At 38.3% G+C, this 27,657-nt stretch overlaps 1 protein-coding gene across 1 annotated transcript in view; it reads right to left on the bottom strand.

Moving 5' to 3' along the window:
* Nucleotides 1–27,657, bottom strand: part of ctnnd2a (catenin (cadherin-associated protein), delta 2a) — a 218,575-nt gene that overhangs the window by 147,795 nt on the left and 43,123 nt on the right. The gene's annotated exons all lie outside the window — the stretch shown is intronic.

Below are 27,657 nucleotides of genomic sequence, written 5' to 3' on the forward strand. Positions count from 1 at the left end.
AACTCCCTGGTGTGATAAAAACACAGATTAGGGCTGTAAATGGTGGAATTGGTCAAGAATTTGAACCCTTTATGGCCATTCAAATGTTCAATGAAAACGTTTCCACAGCTGTACTGATAAAACCTGCATGAGATCGATGGTACACCATGAACAATTGTATCACGGACAGAGATTCTTCCAGAAACTCCTACACAGATAATGCTGGGAAAAGTTTGAAAGAAAAAGATGAATGCTACCTCTCAAGATGAGTGATCATCAATACATGTGCTGAGAGATCTGAGTGGGTTTTTTCTCTGTTTGCTTTGAATAAAGACTAAGAAAAAAAGTAGATGACAAACACAGAGAGTGTGTGAGTAAGAGAGGGATGGGAAAATATTTATTTCACGATTCCACCTCTTCAAACAAAGATAAACCAAGGTTTAACCATTCTTAAGTTTTCGCTGATGTCCAACAAGATTAGCCAGCAAAACTTCTAAATCAACACAAGTGCACACTATGCTTAACCCTTGGTTAAATGTTTCTTTTAACCCCTCAGCAAAGGCCTTGTTTCACACTAATCATTTTAAAATGGGGTTAGTGGAACCTTTAACATTGCACTGTTTTATCGTTGAATGTAACTGTGAATTGTTTAGCAATCAAAGCTTACTTTGTAAACATTTTCTGAGGACAAATTTTAAATATGCAACAGTTACAACAAGCATTTCTCTTAATTTTTGTCCTGTTTTTAAGGTGTTTCTAAAAACAGAACGTCAATTTATGCATTAAAACAAGCTATATTGTGTGAATTGTGTGCATTGTGTGAACAATTAATTGCTCGATACTGACCAATATCAATACAAAAATCACTAAATCTCAGCCAATAACCAATATTATACCAATCCCTAAATATAGTGACTACCTAATAGAGTAGTGCAGGTATGGCAGGTATTTGTTTTATGTTTAAAATAAAGCCTGTGGTAAACTTAACTTGAATACACTTTGATGTTTTGTTCTACAACTGAAATTATACACATCCATAGTAAAAACGCAAATTTTAAGTTTTTAATAAGTAACTACAGTGGGGAGAACAAGTATTTAATACACTGCCGATTTTGCAGGTTTGCCCACTTACAAAGCATGTAGAAGTCTGTAATTTTTTTTATCATAGGTACTCTTCAACTGTGAGTACCGGAATCTAAAACAAAAATCCAGAAAATCACATGGTATGATTTTTAAGCAATTAATTTGCATTTTATTGCATGACATAAGTACATCAGAAAAGTAGATCTTATTATTTGGTACAGAAACCTTTGTTTGCAATTACAGAGATCACACGTTTCCTGTAGTTCTTGACCAGGTTTGCACACACTACAGCAGCGATTTTGGCCCACTCCTCCATACAGACCTTCTCCAGATCCTTCAGGTTTTGGGGCTGTCGCAGGGCAATACGGACTTTCAGCTCCCTCCTAAGATTTCTATTGGGTTCAGGTCTGGAGACTGGCTAGGCCACTCCAGGACCTTGAGATGCTTCTTACGGAGCCACTCCTTAGTTGCTCTGGCTGTGTGTTTCGGGTCGTTGTCATGCTGGAAGACCCAGCCACGACCCATCTTCAATGGTCTTGGTGAGGGAAGGAGGTTGTTGGCCAAGATCTCACGATACATGGCCCCATCCATCCTCCCCTCAATACGGTGCAGTCGTCCGGTCCCCTTTGCAGAAAAGCATCTCCAAAGAATACTGTTTCCACCTCCATGCTTCAAGGTTGGGATGGTGTTCTTGGGGTTGCACTCATCCTTCTTCTACCTCCAAACACAGCGAGTGGAGTTTAGACCAAAAAGCTCTATTTTTGTCTCATCAGACCACATTACCATCTCCCATTCCTCCTCTGGATCATCCAGATGGTCATTGGCAAACTTCAGACAGCCTGGACATGCGCTGACTTGAGCAGGGGGACCTTGCATGCGCTGATTTTAATCCATGACGGCATAGTGTGTTACTAATGGTTTTCTTTGAGACTGTGGTCCCAGCTCTCTTCAGGTCATTGACCAGGTCCTGCCGTGTAGTTCTGGGCTGATCCCTCACCTTCCTCATGATCATTGATGCCCCACGAGGTGAGATTTTGCATGGTGCCCCAGACCGAGGGAGATTGACCGTCATCTTGAACTTCTTCCATTTTCTAATAATTGTGCCAACAGTTGTTGCCTTCTCACCAAGCTGTTTGCCTATTGTCCTGTAGCCCATCCCTGCCTTGTGCAGGTCTACAATTTTATCCCTGATGTCCTTACACAGCTCTCTGGTCTTGGCCACTGTGGAGAGGTTGGAGTCTGTTTGATTGAGTGTGTGGACAGGTGTCTTTTATACAGGTAACGAGTTCAAACAGGAGCAGTTAATACCGGTAATGAGTGGAGAACAGGAGAGCTTCTTAAAGAAAAACTAACAGGTCTGTGAGAGCTGGTATTCTTACTGGTTGGTAGGTGGTCAAATACTTACTGTATGTCATGCAATAAAATGCTAATTAATTATTTAAAAATAGTACAATGAGATTTTTGCTTTAGATTCCGTCTCTCACGGTTGAAGTGTACCTATGATAAAAATTACAGACCTCTATATGCTTTGTAAGTGGGCAAACCTGCAAAATCGGCAGTGTATCAAATACTTGTTCTCCCCACTGTAGATAAGACAGCTTGGGGTATGAGTGTGTGCAGTGTACGTTGTAGAATAAAACATTAAAGTATCGTCAAGTTATGTTTACCACAGGCTTTATTTTACTCATAAATTGAAAAACCCCATAGGAAAATCTCGAAGGAACCAGCTTCGAATTAGACTTCGGGTTCTGACGTCATACCTCCACCACTCTATATATTTCCATTAATCCCCAATATAGAGAATCCAACTAACAAAACAAAAACAAACAAATGACAACAATAACAACAACAAAACAGAACAATGCAAGTACATAAACAAAACCAGGACACCCACCTGAGGCAAAAAGTCTTACAACACCTCCTACTGAAGAAAAGCAAGGCCAAACAGGAAGTACCCACAGTTCTTTGCTGTACATCAGTGAGTAAAGCTCTTTCAACACTAGCCTCTTCTTGCTCTGCTATTCAGTAAAGTGGACTGAAAAGAGGTAATGCTCCTGGGGACACCGTAAGAAACGGCATATTAAATTTTTACTGCCTTGGTCCATTTAGAGTTCAATCTATTTTCAGAGAGAGCCAGAGGAAGTAAAGACCAAAGCAAACAAACAAACTTACACCAGCATCTAAAAACCATCAGATAGACTGATAAAAGTAAAAAACTTTGTGGTTAGCATTTCAAGTAGACTACATAAAACTTTCAGATTACAAATTTAGCATTGATAGCTAATGTGTATGGAAATTTCATTATGGCGATGAACCAAGGAAAAAGACTTTAAAAGCCTATACAAAACGTGAACTGATAAATGGATCAAAGCTTCTGCCTCAGTTCTGGAGTGTTCATGACACAATCCTCAGTGGCCCAGGCGGAGTTATGACTAGTTGGGTTTGGCCTAAATAATTTGACAACTCAAAGTATACAGGAAGAAATGAGAAAGAACAGACATCAGTCCAAAGTCTCAGTGAATGCAATATCAGCCTCTGGGAATCCATGCCCTTACTTTTACCATGAGCTGCGTCCAGTGTAGTTTTCATGCCCTGTGACTGACTAACCGTTATTTGATGTATAATATATGACAGACACATGCTGTACATGTGAGCTGTATCTAATGTACAGTCTGAGGTCTTGAAGTGGGGGAGATGAGGAGGAACCAGAGGAAAAGGGATGCTTATTGCTTGGCACAAAAAAAGATGGCTCTTTTATCAACAAAAGTAACAACAATTGTAAGTTAAAGGCAAAAATGCTACTAACTTAAAACAAGCAGCTCAGCTGCTGTAGAAATAATTAAAAAGTCAATATTATGCCCTTATACAAAGTCTCGATTTTATTTTTGGGGTCTACTAGAATGAATTTTCAAAAAAAAAATGTTTTCATGTTTCGGAAAGACGTGCACTCCGATTACTTAAGAATGGGAGAAGTGCAACAGCCAATATGGCGAATAAGCCCTGCCATCAAAATGAAAGAGCCAATCGTTGATTAGTAAAGTCATTGTGTCACAGCTGCCGTTAGAAGCTCCGGTTGCTATAGAAACAGGCAGTGTTCTGAGACGCGCACTTAGGACTACGCATGTGCATTAGCTTTGTCCAGGCTGAAAAATGCAGTTTTTTGTCATGATTCAAGCATTTAGAAACTACATTTATGAGACAGTTGTTGTTGTCAGATTTCCTAGGTGATTTCAAATACGAAATTTAATTGTAAGCTTGGCGAACAGTTTTGGAGAATTTGATGTTTCCCCATTCAAAGAGATAGGAGCTGCATTTGTATGCCCGTTTCAAAGATGGACGCAATCAGAGTTATATTAATAAATATCCTGGCTCTTCCAAACTTTATAATGAACGGGGCACTGTAACAATGACACCTTAAAATAAAGTGTAGCCGATATTTTGTTTTAATATAACTCTGTGTTCATCAGAAAGAAGAAAGTCAATATACACCTAGGATGGCTTCAGGGTGAGTAAATCATGGGGTAATCTTTATTTTAAAGTTAACTAATCCTTTAAAAAAGAAAGAAATTTAAATAAAAAAAAAAGCATGAAAAGCACGATAGATCCTCTTTAAATTGGCAATAATCAAATATGCTTTTCTAAACTATCCTCTCATATGTGAAGCATTTGGAAATCCAATTAATTTTAGGAAAATGGTTCATCCATCAATGATTAAAAATAAAAAAATAAAAAAATTCACACTACATTTTCAGATTAGATAAGAAATTGGACCTTTTTTTTATTATTATTAAGTGTCTGAAATTAATCCTTTCACCTTTATTGAAAAATTCAATGTTATTGAGCCAGATCAGTATTGCTGATAAAACTAGACACCCCAATAACGGTTTGATGCTTTGCTCAATATAGTTCAATGTATTGGGCAATGTTGACGCATGTCAACTGAAAAGGTCTTACATATATATTTCAATCAGTGCAAGATGCTTTGATGCCCTGTTGTACCTGAAAGCGTCAAATTATATTTTAATGACTCTTCAAATGTTCTACATTTCACAAGCTGCACCTTAACATTAACACCTGAATCTCTATTGTCTAAAGGAGGTCATATTCTTTGCATATTATAGCAGTAGTCAAGTAAGTTAATGACTACCTGCCCTGTGTGTGTGTGTGTGTGTGTGTGTGTGCGTGTGTTTGTGTGAATGTGTCAGTATGCTGTTATTATTCAAGCATTGTTTACACAGAGACAGATGCATTCCCCTCTTGTAGCCCTGTGCTGTGGGATTTGCTCAATAACGGGGGTGTCTCTGATGAGACGAGCTGCCAGAGGACCATATGGACGGCTGTCAGTACCACACTGTCTGTCATCCCATCTCAAATCTCCCGGTTGCAGACAGCGTCCTGACCTAACAGATTTCATACTGACAAACAGAGACCTCAGATACACCTATGATGCTGAAAGAGAACTGAACAAGCCAACAAACATCAAAGGGGGAAAAAAAAGAATTAAAAAAATTTACCTCGTACTGGTATTTAGCAGCCAAACAGCACCAAAAGTATGATCAAAGGAATTTGGATTTAATAGCTAGTTGGAGCCAGTGCATTAACAATATGCCGCAAGATGCAGGCAGTCCTGTGCACCGAGTTCTGTTCAAATATAGTTAGAGGGGGATTAGACCACGTGAGCACAGTCCCAGGGAGAAGCTACTGTATTCCCTTCCCTTAAGCTAGCTAAAGGTTATATTTGATATGCATGCATACATTTGCCACGGCAAATCCTCTTCATTGCAGTGTGACGAATTTTAATATGCAATTTACCTAAGAGCGATAACCAGGTGGCTATATTGTGTATGCATTAATGGCGTCACATTACTATGATGTAAACAGTGGTGCATGTATGCTCATGATTATTACTGAAGGTTCTGAAGGCGTGCACATGGCAACTTGTGATATGCAACGTAACCTGTTTCCCGTGTTCTCCTTGTTCACCTGTACAGATCCTATGCCATTACAGAAGCAAACAAAAAAGCTTTTGAAAGAAGTCTCTTATGCTCAACAAGGCTGCATTTTTAAAATCCAAAATACAGTAAAAAAACTGTAATATTGTGAAATATTACGATTTTAAAATGGTTGTTTTTCCATATATATGAAAATGTAATTAATTTTTTTGATTGTAAAGCTCAATTTTTAGCATCCTTACTCCAGTCTTCAGTGTCACATGATGCTTCATAAATCATTGTAATATGCTGATTTGGTGCTCAAGAAACGTTTACTTATTATTATTGATGTTAAAAACGGTTGAGCGGCTTAATATTTTTGTGGAAACTGATACATTTTACAGAATTCTTTGACAAATGGAAAGAACAGCAATTATTTGAAATATAAATATTTTGTAACACATTTCTTTACTGTCACTTGATTAAAGGCATCTGTCCTGAATAAAAGTGTTAATTTATTTCAAAATATTTTTTTTTTGAAAGATATGAGTGTTTGTGTGAGTGTATCTGAAATGAAAAGTAATACTCAATAAATCTTGACATACAAAAACATGAGGGTGAGAAAACTTTTTTAGGTGAACTATTCCTAATGCAAAAAACGCAAATTGAGTGATAAAAACAAACCAAATTATTCTCTGAAAATCATAATTGTTGTATATTTATTAATAGTTGTAATTTTGCCTTTCAAATCAAGCATTCTGCGTTAGTTCAGCCACGTAGTCAAGCTCCGCTATCAGCTGATTGGAAATTCCAACCCCACCCATCTCAGCTGATCTGATTCCTGTGCACTCAATTGGCAACTCTCAAACAGAGCGCCTTACTTAAGCGTAGCTCCAGTTCAATCTGCCTGCTTGGCTGCTTTTGCTGCACGCTGCTTTGCAACCCACCTCCTCCCCAGCTCCTCCTTAAACTGTGTTTAACTTAATCAATGTCATTCTGTTGTCATTGATCCATACTCTGTTCTAAATGGGGGATCTCCAGAATCTGCTGCTGTTCCCTGTCTTGGCTTTTCATGGAGCTCATGAAAAGGATGGGGAATTTAGAACAAAATATGCCAATAAAAAGTTGACTAAAAGTTTGTCTATGGGGTTTTTGGCTTAAGTGGACCTGACTGAAGTATATTTATCTTGCTCTATGGATGTATAGATATTTTGCAGAACAAAATATGACAAAAATACTAGGAAAAGTATACTAGGAAAAGATCTGAGTGACTCTGAATAAAACGTCAGGGCTGTTTCTGCTCTTCAGTTCGGAGTGATTTTGCCCTCAAATGCTGTTATTGAAGTGATGAGCGTGAATTAAATTGTGTCGGGGAGATAGTGTTTGAGTGTAATACCCCGAAGTGGAGTCGGGACAGCCTTCTGGCCTGATTCACATACTAAGTCAATAACCCGCAGGGATAAATGCATTATGGATTAGCTTTGGTTATGTAGCACACAGCTTGCTGAAGTCACATCATATTAGCATTCATGTTTGTGTGTGTGTTTGTGTTGGTGTGTGGAAGAAAACAGTGAGAATATGTGCCTCAGCATGCATAACTTGATTGTCACTGCAGAATTCTTCATCCCGCAGAGACTCTTGCCCACGTCCGACAGAAGCAGCTCCGCTAGCCTCCCTAGCAGCGTGAGTATTACGCAGTAAATGTAAATGTCCTTGAGTGATTTCCAAAAGGCTTATTCAAACGGCTGACGGTTTTGGCGTCACTGGTGGGATTGTAGTTCTGCGATTGAAATAATGAGAGCCACAGGACTTTAGCACCATGGGTTTAAGTGCTAGACGCCGCGCTGTCGACTCGACTGGCACTCCATGAACACGTTGTAAAACCAAAACAACAAGGACAGAGATGGGGAAATGTATACAATGTACGACCCTCGAATGGACCCATGATGTCAGCACACATTCCCTCTCATGGAACAGAACTATGAGCAGAATAAATCAAAACGCAAGAGTGAGGTGACTCACATGCACCTGTGTATGTGCGCAGCAGCGTTGCTGCAAACATTTGCTTTTCATTTCGAGGCAGGTCAAAGAACTGATGGAGAAGACCTTTGAAGATATTAGTGGCTTCTGGGAAGAGACTGCTGAGCCTCAATCCAGAGACGAGCTATAGGCTTCGGTATTGCTCGGCAAATAGCCCCACCCGGGTTTACAAATGGATCCTCACGTCCTACCCCTGAAGAGCCTTGTTTTATGCCTCATCCTTTGGGGGAGATGATGGCCAATTTCAGAAAACCGTCTAAGATAAATAAAGACAGAGAAAATACAGTTTGCCCTCTTTTGTGCCCCAGATGTCCAACAAAAGTTGGAGCACAACTACATTGGGAAGCAATACGGCAGGCAGAGTATACTTTCATATTGTTTACTATGCTTGTTTACAGTTTTTCTTTGCTTTTTTCTTAAAACAAAAAGTTCAGATCTGAATAATAAGTGGGGTTTTTTTTCAAACCAGATTTGAATTTTCTATTAATTGAAACAAATTACATGTGCTTTGGCACATGTATACTGTAGGTCAATAGATCCTTTTCACATTTCCGGGTTTCTCAGAGCGGAAGTCGTCATAGTTGGGTTAACTTTTAGGACGGTGAATGAGAGTATACAATAAATATATATTTTTTGCTTAAATAGCAAAAGAAAAACTCCACAATAGTGATTTCACAACTTTAAAAAACTTACAGTGAGATTGATAATGGCTGTGAAAAGAGAGAAATATGTTAATTTTACCATCACTCCCATAGACGAAAAAAATGTAAATACAAAAAACGTTGCATGATTTACGATATTGATGAACGTTAAAACGCGTCATCACAGTCAGTGAAAAGGGTCCATGACATGCATAAAACATATTTAGTTTTAATTCATTTTAACAAATTTAAATAAAACACATTATTTTATGTTTTGTTATATTATCTAAAACCCCCAAAATGTCAGGTGGTGCAACTGTCCGAACAAATGAACAGACTAAGAAAACCATTTAAAATGATCTTAATAATAAAAAATTGAAAACGAAATACCATGGCATCATTTTAGGTTTAAAACCTTTCATATAAACAAATGTTATAAATATCAGTATAGTATATATTTATAAATATAGTTTTAAAGCTGTTGAGATAATTGAGCAATTTGTATATTGTCAAATGGCAGTGTGGCACAACTGCAAACATAGATCTTTCATTATGAATTGACAAGGCAATAACAGTAAATATGATAATGCATCATCTAGAGGAGCCTAATTGATCCTTGTGGCACAGTGCAAAGGTTTGTAGATCTCTCTCAAATACTGGTAAAACTGCAAGTTTCAAGTATGGGTAGGTTAGTACACTTTCCATGTCAGGTGGTACAACTACAGTACATATACACATACAACTATTTGGTTGTACCACCTGACAAATACAGTCAAAACAATTATTTATACACTTTGAAATGTTACTTAACAACTGAAACTAAACACATTGTTCATGACTCAAAAATATGCATTACATCAGTTTTGAAAAGATTAAAAAAACATATTTTTTGAAGCTTTACTTGTCAATGATCCATATGCAAAAGAATTGTCAACAATTTGCATAACTAAATGTTCAAATGATACAGTTTTGGAAAAAAAAAATCACATAAGAAGCTTTCCTGAATTTGCAAATAATTGAATATGAATTTTCTGTCCTACATGACTTTACATATAGGAAATGTGTAAAAATGGACAAGTGAATTTTCTGAATACATGTAATGAAAACCAAAAAAAAACGGTTCTGTATTTACAAATGTGCATATTTGTTTCTGTGTACTATAGTTTTGACTATTCCTAGTAACCTTTTACCATGCTTTTGAAATCTGTATGTAAAAAGCTCAGTCTGATACATAACAGGATTCATCTAGACAAAACTGACAATATTGTATATTATAGTGAGGAGTCAGTCAACAAAAAAAGTTACAATTTGTAAGAAACATTTCCAGGGTTGACTACCATGCTGAAAAAATATTACATATTTTGATCAGTACAGCTCACACATTGACAAAAAAAAGTGGTGGCATTGGGCAAATTTCTGACATATTAACTAGATTTTAAAACATGAATCAAAAGTGTTGGGTGAGTTACTACATTTTGCAGATATACAAAATGACAATTACACTTACAGTTTAGAGAACATTGAGATGAGAAGGATAAAAAAAATGAGCCAAATTGATTTGAAAAACTGTAATAGTAGATAATAGTCATGCTGTATACGGGTCTCAGGGTCAACCATGCTCATGTTGATGGCCATTTATAAAACTAATTGGTCAAGAGCACTTAATGTCATCAAGTAATTGTTATATAGCTTATTAGCGGAATTAATTGAATCACAACAGAGCCAAGCAAGCATAACAACCATCATGAAACACGTTATTTGTGCAAAATTATGGGTTTACAAACAAATGCGCTGGAAGGAGAAAGAGAGAGAGAGGACAGATGGAGAAATTTCTCAAACTGTAGTCTTTCAAACAGATTAATCGCATTAGATGGTGGTAAACACCACCACGTGTTCGCCGTCCTTATATTGAGCTCCTCGCAATCAGGACTAATCTGCTCCCGCAATTTTCAGGCTCAAGACGCAATCAGCATCCCTGTATTTGTGGGTTGCGGCTTGTTTGTGCAATTAGAAAAATGCTGAAAGACTATGCCGAAACAAACAAGATAACAAACAGAACGCATGAGTTTATGCTAAACATCGTTCTGTTTCGCCACACAACAAAATGGTATTTAACATTGAGGGTGTGTGAAACTGTTTCTTCTTCAGCTCAATGCCTGTGAGCAAAATGAATGAAGCGATTACTGTGAGTATTATACATAAAATGAGTTGTGACCCTTCATTATGCACCACCTTAAAAACATAACTAACCAATCAACTGTTGCCATTGTCATGGTGCTTGCAGGCAGGAAGACAAAGACAGGCAGATACAATTCCAAAGGAAGTTTAATGACGAAGATTCTCAGGTGAGTAATACAGGGAGATAGCAAAACACACAATACACAACGGAGATCGGAGAAAGACTAAGGGAAACAGCAGAACTTAAATAGGGAACAAAAACGAGATAATAGACAAGACACAACTGAACAGAACTAAACTAATGAGGGTTACAATGGTGACAGATGAGTGGCGGGAAACTGGAACAAAGGAACATGTGATCAGGAAACAGAATGACAACACAAACAGGCATGTGACATAGGAAAACACACTGAAAGTCCATGGACAAAACAGAATATAATCGTGACAGCCATTGTCGCAGATAGGCTTGTGCTCTTTTTAATGTAAGTATATGGGGGATCTGTGAGTTTAAGTGCAATTTTACGGAAATTACCCAAAAACATTTGTAAAACTGATATAAGTTTTCCTGATTTGCAGACTATGCAGTTTGTAAATTACATTGCTGCAAAATAAAATAAGTAAAACAGCAGATCCAAATGGCTGGAAATTTACTCTAGCCCATGTATAAGTAATAACCAGTCAATGAGCAATGAGCCCCTTTATTGAGAAAATTATATATATATCAAAGAAATCTCCATTTCATTCCCATGGGATGTTCTGAGTTAGCAACAGTAACCAAGGGGGCAAAACTTATTAGTCAATACAAATATAAGCTAACCACAACAGAATGATGGGAAGCCACCTGTGGTGTCCAAAATCGCACATTCATTAATTATTCCCTATGTAGAGAATGTCAGTGCACTTTTTAGGGAACAAGGAGCGGTTTTAGAAATAGCTATTTTGAAGGATATAAAATAATAATAATTTCACCACTAGACCGTGAGTCTGCCAACTCTCTCCCGCTGAAAATTAACTGGGATCTCGTGGTTACCATGCACCGTGTAAAATGGCCTTTGGGTTTAGTACCCAACCTCATTGACTCATATAATTGGTTTTGAATGCGAGTCACTGTCAGGACAATGTCATTGTCAAGATTCAACATGGTGAAATCTCGACCTCTCTGATCGTACAGCGTCAACACCTGACTCAGCCGAACGACCTCTGCCTCGACCACATAAAACACGCCACCTCAGAGAATGTAATATTCATAAACACTTAAAAATGTGGTGACCTCAAACATTAAAGATATGATTTTGCTTAGCCAACATTTTCCTATGATCCAACCTGGGCGCTATGTGAATGTCAATTAAATTAACCTGAAGTATCTGACATGGCCAGCGCTGTGCATTAACCTTGCGTACCGCACATCTTGTTGCTTTCATTGATTCACTCACCATCTGTCTATTCCAGCAATCCATACTGACTTCACTTTAGGTTTTTGAATACAGAGCACTCAAGCAGCATTCATAAACACCATACCATCAAAGCGACCACATGGTAAATGATAGTTGTGAGTAAGAAAAACACTAACATTTTAAACTTTTTAAAATAAAAACCATCGCTTTCAACTGTCATATATATATTTGACATTTATATTGACAATGCAAGAGTCCAGCCCTCTGTAAAGTCTCCTCCAGCACATCCCAAATACTTTCAATAAATTTAAGGTCTGGACTCAGAGGTGGCAATTCATGTGTGAAAATTATTCTTCATGCTCCCTCCCAACAATTCTTTCACAATTTCAGCCTGATGAATCCTGACATTGTCATCCTGGAATTTGACCATGATATGTCTTCATACATGGTTAGTTAAGAAATTAAAAGCTACACACGCCATCATGTCAGAACACAAAATAAGTTATTTTTGAAGAATGCTGGTAACCCAACGGTTTTGGTGACCATTGACTTTCATTGTATAGAGAAAAAAATATCTCTCAAAATGTATTCTTTTATGTTCTACAGACCAAAGAAAGTCATACTATTTTGGAACAACATGAGGGTGATTAAACAATTACAGAATTTTCCATTTTTGAGTGAGCTATCCCTTTAGAATAAATCAGTTCTGCTACAGCAACATTTGTTTGTGGAGGCTGCTTGCTTGATTAAATATTTTGAAACATCGTTTAGTGTGTGGCTTAAGTCCAAATACCTTTCAGGAACACTGTGTGGTTAAAGTGCCGCTATTATGTTATTGTAAAGGTTCCTAATTTTCTTTTGGAGGTCTCCCACAATAGATTTACATGCATTCAAGGTAAAAAAAACACTTTATTTTTCTCATAATAATAAACATTGCAGCATCAGTGTCTGAAACTGTTCAATCAAGGATTTCATCTCTTTAAACCCCTCCTTTCTGAGAGCCTACTCTGCTCTGATTGGTCAAATGACCCGTGTTTGAAATGAAACGCACATTACCATATCTGAATTTGAGCTTCCTCAGTACTTGTATTCACAGTGATGCAAACAGTAATGATAGCATCGGTTTTACCGTATCAATTCTAGCCCGAGTCCTCATTCTTTGGAAGTGCATGCAGTGCAGTGGATTTGCTTTCACACCGCAGAAAACAGCGTCTTCTCGACATGTTGACAACACGGACCAAACTTTTCCAGGCTTCAGCTACAACTACAGTGTTGGTGGGCAAGTCAAAGTAGACATTGTTTGCGGGCAGCCAGTGAAAATCATAGGTGGGCGTTGTGCAAATTTGTTACAAACCTACGTAGGTTCGTGGAGGAAGAAAGACTGCAATTATGAGACGACTCGTTTCAGACAGTTCAGAATAGCTCCATTTATCAAGCACTTTGATCTTTGCAGACCTTTTACATTCACAAAGCTATGCAAACAGTAATGATAGCATCGGTTTTACCGTATCGATTGTAGCCCAAGTCCTCATTCTTTGGAAGTGCATGCAGTGCAGAAAACAGTGTCTTCTCGACATGTCGACAACACGGACCAAACTTTTCCAGGCTTCAGCTACAACTACAGTGTTCAGACCTTTTACATTCACAAAGCTATATTACACACTACATGAAAGGTAATATATGCAAAAAAGCACAATAAAGGCACTTTAAAACTGGCCACCTTGTGGGTTGTGGGGGTTTCCGGTACACCAGCGATTGGGTCTATTTTATTTTCAAATCACAGATGATATTAAACCATAGAAAAATTATAATTATTTCTAATAATGAGAAGGGCGAAAGTCAAACAGAACGTGCATTTACACTAATGTCATCTCAAACAGGCTAATGGAACATTTGACAGACACAGTAATTACCATAAACACCAGGTGCAAACTTGGTAGGATGAAATGTGACAATGCCATCTCCATGTACTTGACAACATGTGACAACACTGAAACACTCGTTGCCACCTAAACTACAAAACACCGAAAAAGCAATGAATACACCAACAAAAGCTGTTGCTTTCACGGCTATTGCGAGCAAACCCAGAGGCCCTCAATTTCCATCACAAAGCTCTTGGCACTGAGTCACACTAGAGTCATGTTCCTCGCTGTACGTTAACACAGGATAAACCCACCTGTACACTGTCAATGACATGTGCACTCCTGCACTGCAATGTAACCCCATGCTGTAGTAAATGCATCATTCATAATAATACAAGGTATCATTTGTGCCATTCTGTTTCGCTATCAACATCTTCATGTTGGGGGTTTCTCAAGAGACTGATCTGAACATAGATGTGAGGGCAATGACGCACTCAGGGTCACAGATGCAGCTGTCTATAAGTCTTCGTGAAGGGAAACACAGAAGGGTGATCTATCAAGTCTAGTCAAGGTTAGGTTAAAGATAGCATGGCTGAGGTAAAGGCCATGAATCTCCAGCATTTTATTCTATATTGGAGGCATTTATAAACTTGAGCCGGGTGTATTTCTGATGCACAACAACCACCTCTTACTATCGCCGTTCTAAAAGCAGACGGGCTGCATCACATCTTTGCTGATATTCAAACCAATTGCGAATGTGATATTGATTTTCAAACAACAGCACAATAAAAACAAGGTAATATTGAGTAACTTACATTCTAGACAAAATATTGCTGGTTACTTTGTCTGTGTTTGCACCAGCGAAAATAGTTCCAAGCAAATGCAGAGGAGGACCATCACGCATCTCTGAGCAACACACTGAATAAATCCCTGTTTTCAACAACTAATTGAGTAAAGCTAACGCACAGACTAACCGTCCATATGAAACACATACGTTTTATGATTGTCATCAACTGTTGACAGAGTATAGAAACTATATTGAAATGGGTATTTCCGTAAAAATCCCACCTGTCACACAATTCCTGTGATTTCACTCAAAATATTTTTCAAAGTTGTAAATACAACAAAGATTATTGGAGTAGCTTATTCAAGAAAATACTATTTCAGTCTTTCTACTTCACAGGGCTCCATACTGTGACTAAAACAAAAAAATTTATTTGCAAGTGATATTTTTGCTGATATCACCAGTGGCGACAATATAAAATGTACATCTTATGATAAGAAATTGTGTGCCTTTTTACCTGCATGTTCTGTGATGAGTAGCCATTCACATCTTTTGTTGTGCTGACATAATAAAATGAGATGACACACAACACAGTTGGAATGGAAAAAACCCCTAAAATTCTGTAAATTCTATCATACAAGCAATAAATGACGTTTTGGCGCTCTTTAATGTGGCCTGACAGATCACTCAATCAGCATTTTGACCTTGGAAAGAGCTTGTATAAAACAGCACAATCGTGTCACCTAATGTCAAATTTACCTCAGAAAAGCCATTCAATGCTCATAAACGTGTTAGTCAGCTAGGAAAATAACTATAGAAAGGGGCATTTTGCATCACAAAATCCTTATATTTTTACTTAACCTGTTGTCTACATGAGAAAAAATGGAAGGAACTAAAAACGAAATTCAACATAACCCATATAATTGCACGTGAAGAGCTGCCTTTCACCAATTTTACCTCTCAGATATGACGAATAATAGAAGAATAATAGATTGGGTGTGTGCAAGACATATGACAATGGTTATAGGATGCATTAGGGGGAGGCCAAACTATACCAAAGTCGCTATTAAGGAAAGTCTGTTCACTCGGCGGCCATATTCGGGCAGCTATCTCGGGCATACAAGACCAAGTCCTATCTATTTGAATGGGGGAATCATGGAATCTCAAAAACTTCTTGCCGAACTCATAATTAAATAACATTTCAAATCAGCAACAAATTCTGGCATTGCAGTTCATGAGTAATAGGAGTCTTTGACTATTCTCATTGGCAAAGTAATGCTGACATTATTATGGTCTGTGACACTGGTTCAGATTCTGTCTTTGTGACTGTATGTAGTTCTTAAGTTGGAAAAGCAATTATTTAGTTCATACTTTAAATAAATCTTAGTTCCCAGGACATCCACAAGATGGATGAAAATGCTGATGCTGTAAAAGGAGGCAGACGTGATAACACACAACCAAATTAAAACACATTTATTCTTTTGTGGCACTTAATTTTTTTTTTTAAATATTGTTTTCCCAATAGGAGCCAATGGCTCTTTAATTTATTTTATTTTTTTCTGAAGCCCTGCCTTCAATTAATTCAAGGTGTTACTTGCCGATTCTTTGTAATTATTTGCGAAATTTACAAGCAATTACTGAGTCAAAATTTATTTATAATTGTAAAAGGGATTTTTCTGTTGTAAAATCCTAATGAAGTGTCAAAGCAAACATGAAGATCATCACACAGGCAGGTGATTTTACTATTACTATACTAGTGCACTGAGGCATCTTCTCCATTCACTTGCATTCAAACAGATCTCCTTTAGGCCTTTCAATGATGATGGCGCTTTTGATGTACACGGCTCTCTAAAAATATAAATTCTGATTGGTCAACTGCATACATTTTAAACCAGTGATTCTTTCATGTCGCTCATATCACACCGCAGACTCATTCTCTCTCTGTTTCATAAAAACGCAACTGGTGCCATCTACATCTCAGTTTTCAATTGTAGTAAAATTACCTCACATGACTTCAGGCTACTATTGTGATATTCTATATTATTGTAATACTGAAGCAGTGTTCATTTTGTTGCTAGACTGAATAATTGAGGGATTTCAAAATACGTTATTGTTGGATCTGACATGTGTATGTTAGAGCCAACAACGAAACCAACACAAAGTCTTTTCACATCTCACTCATGTAGCAATCAAAAAAACATTTCTTAGCTAGATCTAGCTGTGCATAAGCAGCTAAATGCGTCAAATTGTCACCATGCCACAGTTATGTATATCTAAAGGTTGACAATTTCACAGACCCTCCACAGAATAATACCAACCAACCTTTTACAAGCACTGCAGGTTTCTCTATTAACCATCCTTTGGTGACCACTCAAGGGCATCACTTTCCAGACGTCTGAGTGGCACAAGATGCTTTCTGTAAATCACAGTGTGCATTTGTATACGTCAATGCTGCAGCGTCAAGAAGCATCTTTTTGTCCCTGAGTGGACAAGGACGCCACTAAAGTGCACGCTCACATTAAAACAAAGCAGGGAAAAGGCTCCATGGTGCCTGGGTAATAATGGCTGTGTTGAAAAGAAGGTTTGCACCTAAGCTGTGATCAATAGAAGGGGGAAGGCGAAGGGCAGACCCCTTTATTTTCCGAAGGCAATCCCTTTTTCTATCCAGCTCTGTGGGATACGCCGGCAAATCAATAACCCCCATTCAATCACACCCATTTATCTTCATCCCTCAGTATCCCTTCTTTCTCCATGTTCTCTTGCGCTGCAGATGGCCCATAACTTTGTTTATCGCTGCACATCAGCAACCGTAATGCGATAACGTCTGCCAAAGGTTTTCTCGCAAAATCTGTGCCAAGTGCCGAGGTGTCGCGGCACCGATGCAAACAGGAGTGGATGCAAAGTTTGACAGTTTACTGAGTTGCTAATGCACTTTTTGTTTATAATCACAGTGTTTCATTGACAGATTTTCACGACTCCCAAACACCTGTCTAAAATCCTCTTTGTCTCAGCAATGGATTTCACACAACTTTGATAACTTGGGGTTGTGAAGAACATTTGCTCGAAAATGTTTTGACACTTGAGAACAATTCTGTCTTTATACTGTTACATATCGTCAGTAATGTGCTTTGTTTATCACTTTTCGGGTTGTACCACGTGCCGCCTTCAGGTGGAAAGGTCAAAGACTGTCTTTTTGTTGTTTTGAATAGTTTAGTGTTCCACCCAAGGACATTCTATGCCCTTCCAAATTCATACAAAAAACACGTTTCAGCAATGCTTCACACTTGCCGTGGGCCGGGGGTTGTCTAAAGTTGTTATGAGCGGTTAACATACCTGTCCTCCCTCATCCCTTCATCTCTAGGGAAGGAACACCACAACAGAACAGAAATAGCCTTCATTAGAGTCATAACCTGCTTACAGTTTAGTATCACACAGGAAAATACACACAACAATGCAATTAAATAAGCCATTGTCTCAAGAGATCAAGACAGAATTTTGTCACACATGAGAACCAGTGCTGTTCGGTGTTTGGGTCATCGGCTATTTGCCTTGTGTTCGCTCATGAATCCAACAGAGCAGAAGAGTTCCATTAATTGTTTCCATAGAGACACTGATTTTCTGAGTTCGTTAAAAGATAATAAATGCTTATGTAGATCCCACAAATGTGATTTTAGAGTCATTTAAACAAAAATATTTCTGTTATGTCAACTCTCATGTTTGGCATGGCAATGGATATGACAATGTTGATATATTTGGTGCGGCGGCAGTGGCTCAGTGGTTCATGTAGGTTGTCTACAAACCGGAAGGTTGGTGGTTCGATCCCCGGTTCCACCTGACCAAGTGCCGAGGTGTCCATGAGCAAGACACCTAACCCCAGCTGCTCCCGACGAGCTGGATTGCGCCTTGCATGGCTGACACCGCTGTCGGTGTGTGAATGAGTGTGTGAATGAGTGTGTGAATGGGTGAATGTGAGGCAAAAATGTAAAGCGCTTTGGATGGCCGTAGGTCTGTTAAAAGCGCTATATAAATGCAGTCCAAAATTTGGTCTTGGCCGAATAGATCTACTATGCTGCTGTAAAGAAAGTACTGGACTTGCTACTGCCAATATACACATGGCACGCTGCTTTGAGCAAGACAGACATGCTGCTGCTGTACAATATAGAATACATGAATTACCCATAGGTGGAGGGTTTCTAAAAGTGTGCTGCAACTGCTACAGCAAATGCTGACCAAGTATTTGACAATTGAGCAGCAAGCTCATTGGCTACTGTTACAGCAGGAACCTAGTCTCGCATAGCCAGATCTTCAGACTAACAGCAGAAGGTCTGGACTTTTTCGCAGCTTTCATTTGCCAAGGACTGCCCAAGAGGACGTTTGACTGACATGTAATGCAACCAAAAACAGTTCATTTTGTTCCACGTTATGTTTAGGGGTGTGAAAATGTAAAGTTGCTGTCCCAGCAATAACAGACCGGCAGGCATCTATAAATGATTCATTCAAGAACGTTGTGCAAGTTTAATGCAACAATGAAGCCGCAAACTTCACACTTTTGAAAATCCAGCGTTTAGTTGATCCAAGCAGATTGAGTTAAAAACCTACCAACCTGAACCATCTAGAGTTGCATGACCGGACATTGTATTATATTAAGTAATACATATTTTAAAATGTTATATTGAAGGGCGACAAATCCAGTGAAGAGCTACTTCGTCTGAGGAGAGATCCTGCTTGGATCCATCAATCAGAGAAGTTGCTGTTCCCATGCTAATGAGAAGCCAAATGAGCTCTGTTTCCTAACTCCTATTCCCATGAATCATCGCAAATGACTCGACACACAAAAAACAAACTTTAAAAATATACAAACAGTAACTTGTAGTTAATAGTTTTATACTGTACTGTTGATTATGATTTTATTACATTATTTGCAATGTATTATGGGATAGGTAGTTCTAAAAAACATAAGTCAAAATATAGATTTGGTTAATATAAAAAATCTATATTGTATGAATGTGTACAGTATAAATTAAATTCGGATGTACTACATCCGCCATGCTGTCGTTGTCATGTGACCTACAGCACCATTCACAACACGCAGCCACATGGTATAGTAAGATGATGAATGCGCACTTCAGAATCTTGCTGGAAGTACTATGTATTCAGACATACTACTCTGTTGATGTAGTGTTTTTGAAAAAAAAAAACAATACATCTTCAATCTTGGATCTCTTTAAAACTCTTTACTGAATTCCCTAAAGAAAGTTTATGAGAAAAGTACTTTTGCAACCAACCAAGGGCGCGGAAAAAGTGGGTGGTCCCAGTTGTGCTCCATTCAGACTGACTCCAGGCACAGACTTGCCTTTATATGAATCACACTCAGACTAAAGAGCTCACACTCTATCCATCCATCCATCCATCCATCCATCCATCCATCCATCCATCCATCCATCCATCCATCCATATTACTTTACATTATGTGTAGCTTGTAAAGTTTCAAAGTAGTTTCTCCAACAGAGAAATAGTATGTTGGGGTGGGCGATATACCGTTAGACACAATTAACCGGTAGAAATGTGTAAATCGGTAGAGATTTTGGGCTATTGTCTCTATCGTAGTTACACTCATGTGGCGTTGCTTTGCTGCGCGGTCACGAAAGCTTAGCGTTTGCATGTGTTTTTAAGTCGTGCAGTTAAAAAACAGGCGATTATAAATTAGAGAAAATCTCTCATTGCTCTTGACTGAATCACTTTTGTAACTTTTATATCTTTTGCAACTTTTACTAAACGTATTTGATTACTTTATACATTTTCTGTAGTATTTATAGTGCTTGAAGTTTTTCAGGTAGGTTTATTTCATTTGTGTCTTTGTTCTATTGTAGTTTGTTTTCTTTGCTATTTCTTTATTATTGTTTACTTGTATTCGGTAAGCTTGAGAGTTTTTTAGGCTAGTATTAGTTTGATATAAAAACCTTATTTAAAGCAAAAATAACTATCATTATTTATATCGTTATTGTGGAATAAAAATTACTCATATCGTGAAATACGATTTTGGCCATATCGCCCACCCCTAATAGTATGTAGTCATGAACTCTGCAAAGACTAACAACACTATACTGCACTTTTGCTAGACTGCAGAAGCCTTTATTAGCCAAGATCAGCCTTGGCAAATGCCTGCAGAGTGTATGTGTCACCAGTACTAATTATCTGCCATCCAACTTTTCACTGTAACACCGAGCAGATGAGGGGCCACTTTGCATAATGGGAACATGCGATCAACTCTGTCCAATTAATGGATGAAAAAAAAGTTTTTAGTGATTTCATTAATACTATCACAAATTTTAATGACTCCTTTAAAATAAATCAAGAGTTATAATTGAGTAGCGCTCAAAGAATGTTCAAATTTAAACCAAGGAAAACGTGGAAACAAATATTGATGAACAGTGCAAACCTTCTTTCAGGATTTACTAAAGACAAGCAGTGAAAAATTATCACCGAAAAGTCGTGGGCACAGTTGACCTTATTGCATATGCATTTGTAGGAGTTTCCTATTCAGATAAAAAATGTATGGGAGGAGAATATTTAAATAGCTTTGTGCTCGTCAATTTACTGGTGTTTTTGCGCCATTTTTTATCACCTCAAAAAAAGCACGTCTTAAACCAGACGCTAACGGGTAGATTGCGTTGGTCATTATGTAAATGATCCGGCTGCGTCTGTGTCTTTCATTTGCACGTAGTCAGTAGATCACGCTCAGAACTCCCATTTGTTTTTTTGGTTTAGTAAATCTGGCCCCTAGTGTATTATTAGACAAGGGTGTGAAGAATTAAAAATTATTTACATCTAAATGGAGCTGGCACATAATCTCATAGTCTTCGTTACTATGGTTTTTCACCAGTAGTCAATATTAAATAATGGTGTTTGCTAAGGCAAGCATCACTTCATTTTCTCGTACTTAAAGGATTAATTCACTTCAAAATGAAAATTTCCTGATACTTTACTCACCCCCATCTCATCCAAGATGTTCATGTCTTTCTTTCTTCAGTTGAAAAGAAAGTAAGTTTTTTGAGGAAAACATTCCAGGATTTTTCTCCACATAATGTACATCAATTGCAACCAACGGGTTCAAGGTCCAAATCATTACAGTTTCAAAGGGCTATGAAGGGCTTCAGAGGGCTCTGCACGATCCCAGCTGAGGAATAGGGTCTTATTTACCGAAGCCATCGGTTGTTCTTCTTCACGACATATGACGCCATCACGTTGGAAAAGTCACGGCCGTGACGTACGTGGAAGTACCGAACCAGTGCCGAAAAACTCCATCTCTTCTCCTCCAACTTTAAAATTGTCCAACATCGTTGTTTTTAGGGGGGCACCGAAATTTCGAAATAAAAAAACAGCCGAAAACGTAAACCGAAAATGAATGTCACCCGCCCCTCCCATCCGTGCGCAAGCGCTTAGGTTTCACTCACAGTCGAGCTGTTATCACGCGGCGCGTCTGCCTATAAAAGATTAAGCATGTCAGCGGTATGAGAACAAATAGAGACGTATCCAGCTGAACTAGTACTAACGTTACCCATTGCCAGAAGCGACAATCCCCTTGACTACTGGCGCGCGAACGAAGGGCGCGGATTGCACGCAGGTATTTTACCTGCCCCAAGCAGTGTTGCAAAGTCCCCGGTTTTCCCGTGGGATGTTTTTCCTTGTTCGCGGGTTGAACCGACCCCAATTATGTGATATTTAGACCCAGAAATGCGAATTTTAGCAGGCAACCCTGCCAAAAAAAACACATATTTGACCCCCCAAATGCCATTTTTCCCGGAGAACAGTGACAGACAGTGAGAGACTATTCAGTGCAGCATCTCATGTTCTTAATGAGAACCATTCTGTGATTTTGTGTGCAGTTATTCAGATAATTGTGGATCTTTTTTTGCACAACTGTTAAAAAATGATTTTATTTGATGGAACATAAAACTTGAAGAATAATATTAGGCCTATTTGGTATTATTATCTATATTAATTGTTAAAAATATTTTAGGTTTTGTTATGTAATTTAATAAAAGTTTGATTATTCTATTGGTTCCTGATTTTTTTCATTTCATATCCATTAAATTCAAGCAATATATATATTTATATATTAGTATACATTTTTAAAAGAAGCCATTTTCGGCTTCAGTTTCGGTTTTCGGCCAAGTGCATCCTAAATTTTCGGTTTCGGCCCAGAATTTATGTAACGTAATGACGCGCTGACAAGATGGCGACGGCCAGCTCGTCCCTACTTTGCGCTTCAGAACTGCTCATCAGAATCCTATGGGTGACGTCACGGACACTACGCCCATATTTGTTTACAGTCTATGCATGCAACGTGAAGAACAACAACACCGAAGTCACGCATTTGAGGTTAACAAGTATATAAATGTTTATTTTTCTTTAGAAAATGACGAGTGGTTTCACTAGATAAGACCCTATTCCTCGACTGTGATCATGCAGAGCCCTCCGAAGCCCTTTGAAACTGCATTAATTTGGACCTTCAACCCGTTGGTTGCAATTGAAGTACATTATATGGAGAAATATCCTGGAATGTTTTCCTCAAAAACGTAATGTCTTTTCAACTAAAGAAAGAAAGACATGAAAATCTTGGATGAGATGGGGGTGAGTAAATTATCAGGACATTTTCATTTTGTAGTGAACTAATCCTTTAATGGCACAATTTGTACTACTGAATTACCTAAAAACAATCACCCAGAACAATTAATGGCAATACAATAAAATCACTCACTATTACAATTTTAAAACTCTTATTGTAAAATATTTTATTATTCCTGTGAATACAAAGTTGAATTTTCAGCATTATTAATTCAATCTTCAGTGTCACATGATCCTTCAGAAACCATTCTAATATACTGGTTTGGTGCAGTTGTGTTGCTTAATATGTTTGAGGAAACAGTGATGCTTTTCTTCCCAAGATACTTTAATGAACAGAAAGTTCTTTTTGGAATTGAAATCTTTTGTAACATTGTCAGTTTAATTCATCCCTGCTGAATAATATATATTCTTTAAAAAACGTACAGACTTTTGAACAGTATATGTTCCTTGTCATATCGTTTTATGATAACGCCTGTCTGTGTAGCACATGCTTTGAGGAAGTGTATTTCTATAATTAGCACAGGGCTTTAGAAACATCCTCCTCCCGGGAAACTAATCATGATTTCTGTTGATGTCTGTAAAAACTGCATAGAGTTCAATGCGTCTGGCAGCCAAAGCGCAAGAAGGTGCAACAAACCACATACTTCCAAAAGCTATTGACTTAGTAAATGTACAAACAACAAGCAACAGTGTATTTCAGCAAGAAATCCCACTCTAAATCAACACAAATAAAAATAAAAAGACTCTGCAAGCTCATGTCCAGAGGCCCTGTCCCGGCTCACAAGTAAATTTACCTATATATTCCCTGTTGACAGCCAGTAGACTTTTTAAGTGGCTGTCTAAATGCATTTACAGAGAATCTTAATCATGGGAAACAGAGTATCACATTCTAAAATATTTTTTATTATAGCTTTATTTGTTTATTCAGATGATTTATTTGCACAAGCAGTAGACAGAAAAAGATGTGTTGGCAGTATAAAGACCCAGCAGGATTAGCCTTTGATAAGTCAACAGCTTTAATGTGAAGATTACAAAAGGAAGCTCTATTGCTACAAAATCGCTTCCTTTTCATTTATGTCATGACCAAATGTTTACTGAGAAGGCTGAATATGCTTTCACCCCTGATACAAGGTCAAGGCTATTTTACGGGACAGTCCCGAAATTGGGAGCTTTGTTCCATGTCCTGCAAAACATAAGCAGTGACCCCCAAAAGTGAACTAATGAGTCAATACATCATCAATCCTTCTTTCAAAACAACATCCCCAAATTCACTATGGTAAGCCTATTATAAGATTTTAGACCCGATGTCTAACGGGATGTGTTACGTCGCATAAAAGTAAATATTCTTCTATGTAGATAATATCCTAAGGTTCCATGAAGAACCTTTTAAAGGTGTCATGACATCAAATGTGCCTTGATCTTTTGACATAAGAGGTCTTTGTACCATAGCTTATACTTAAGTTTCATAGCTTAAATGGTCCTCCTCACTATAAACAAAAAATTTATTTAATCAAGCTCCAAAAACGACTGAATATGACTGCCTCCAGATCACACATCATTCAGATCACGCCCACCGGCGTTCAGTCGCTTAACGGCTGACATTTGCCCACACTGTATGGAAGTGTTGCGTCGCGACAAAAACAAGCAGAACCCATTATGATCAGTGACGCAGTGTCCACTGGATAAAGTATACAGATGCATGTTCAGTTTCTGAAATAATCCATGCACTTGAGTCTGTTGAAAACAGGACAAATGGAAGAGTGAAAGAACGTTCGATTTGACGCATTCCAGTGTAAACAGCTAGTTTGCGTCTCTGTACAGATTTCAGAATGATTCAAGCACCGGAAACAAATGGATGGTTTATTTTAAAGGTGTCCCGGATCGTGTCAGAGGATTATATGTTCGTTCAGAGCATTTTGTTTTATAAATGAGGCACACTGTAATTCGCAAAGAATCTTACAGCCATCTGTATTGGATCATCTAACAGCAGCTGTATCACAAACCGTAAGTAAATGATTTCATAATGCTTTTTCTGTAAATGACGGTTTTATGTGGATAATGTTTTCAAAACAATTACTTGCAATAGCAATGGGTGCTGATACTGGTTCCTATGCAATGACGCTAGCCAATCAATCAGTGGCCATAGCTTTAAAGGAGCCGTCCCTTAAAGGTGCTCTGTGTAAATTTTAGCGGCCGCCCACCGCTCACCTCTCCCTTTCGAAGCACATTGAGAAGCTACGGTGACCCACACAGGACAAAGATGTCGTCTGAGACAGCAGAGAAAAGCACTCTGTAGAGCAGATAGGGCTACTGTAGAAACATGGCGCCGCAAAATGGTGACTTCACTGTAAAGGGACCCGCGGTGTATGTAGATAGAAATGGCTCCTTCTAAGGTAATAAAAACATAACGGTTCATTATGTAAGGTCTTTATACACCACTGAAAACTAGGGATGTCCAGATCCGATCACGTGGTTTCAGACTTGATCGGAATTCGGCGTTAAGTCCCGATCAGGACTCGGATATATATGTATATATATATTCTCATTATTTTTTAACACATCTATAGTTATGCAGTGGCACAGAGTTAGACCCTTTTGACTACACACAGAAACAGCAACGCATGCGCATGACATCCCTTTGTTGCAGAGGCACTATTGGTTAAATGCCGGCAGAGTAGAACACGGAAGCAGCTTCAAGCGGAAATCGCGAGTATGTCTTCGGTCTGGAGGTATTATAAAGTTGATGACAACAACACTGTCATAGCAAACTGTGAGATATGTAAACTTGGGATTGCAAGAGGCGGAAAGGAAAAGGCTACATTTAACACAACAAACCTGATACGGCACCTCAAAAACAAACACCCGACACAATACAGCGAGTTTACCCCACGCTGCAGGAGAGTTTGAAGAGGAAGAAAAAAATGCCCCGTGACAGCGCGAAGGCGCAGGACATCACAGCCAAGAGAGCACAAATGATCGCAATGAGTGACCTGCCATTCGCCTTTGTAGAGAACCCTCGATTTCTTATGCTTATGGAGCACGTAGAACCTCGATTTGAAATGCCATCTCGCCACTATTTCAAAGCTCTGACCCTTCTAACCCTTTATAAGAAGATTTCTGACAAACTACTTGTCCTGTTATCAGATGTACCCCATGTTTCGTTCACCACAGACATCTGGAGTTCGTCCGTAGCTCCCATGTCTCTACTAAGCCTTACCGCACAATAGATTGACTCAAGTTTTGTTTTACGCCATGCGACCCTACATGTCCAGGAATTTCGCGGATCGCGCACCGCAGAGCGCATCCAGCAATCGATGGAAAATATGCTAATGCTTTTATATTTACTGTTGCACTAAAGTCCAAAAGTGAAGAATTTATGTTATTTATTACTTGATTGTTCAAGCTACCTCACAGAAGTGCTCTGTTTGTTTACAGAGTTGTTGAATGTTAAAATAAGGTGAATTAAATAAAAAATAAGGAACATCCTGGATCTGTTTTTTCGCTCTTCTTAATGTATTATATTATTCCTCTTTTTAATGTATTATAGAAGTATAGGATCGGGACTCGGTATCGGTAGATACTCATAATCAAATGACTCGGACTCGAGGGCAAAAAAACCTGATCGGGACATCCCTACTGAAAACATAGTTATGTATATCATATTGCATTTCTGTCAATAGATCCTCCTAAATATTACACACTGCACCTTTAAAAACGGAGAAAGAAACAAATAAAATAAAAATATCATGGCACTTTTAACATACATGGAACCTTTACATTACACAAAAGGTTCTTTATAGTGGAAAAATGTTCTTTAGATTAATTAAAATGTTCTTAACATGTTCTTTATATGGCATTGCTGCGAACACCCCCTACCCTTCCCCAGGCTTTCCAATTCATTTGAATCAAGTTCACATAGTCTAAGAGCAGTACATTTATCTCTCTCCCATGTGTGCCGCATTATCCCGCAAAATCACATCTGCTCTCCTGCAACAGAGCAATAACCAGGTGGTCACCCTAAAAAGGGCCTCCAAAATATAACACACAACGGCTGGGAACCCTTTCAGCAGATGCTCTGCCAGCTAAAATTGGATCGATATGTGTACATTTGCCATCTGCACCTGGCATGAGCGCTAC

This window comes from Gobio gobio, assembly GCF_949357685.1.
Source record: "Gobio gobio genome assembly, chromosome: 23".
Classification (NCBI taxonomy): Eukaryota; Metazoa; Chordata; class Actinopteri; order Cypriniformes; family Gobionidae; genus Gobio; species Gobio gobio.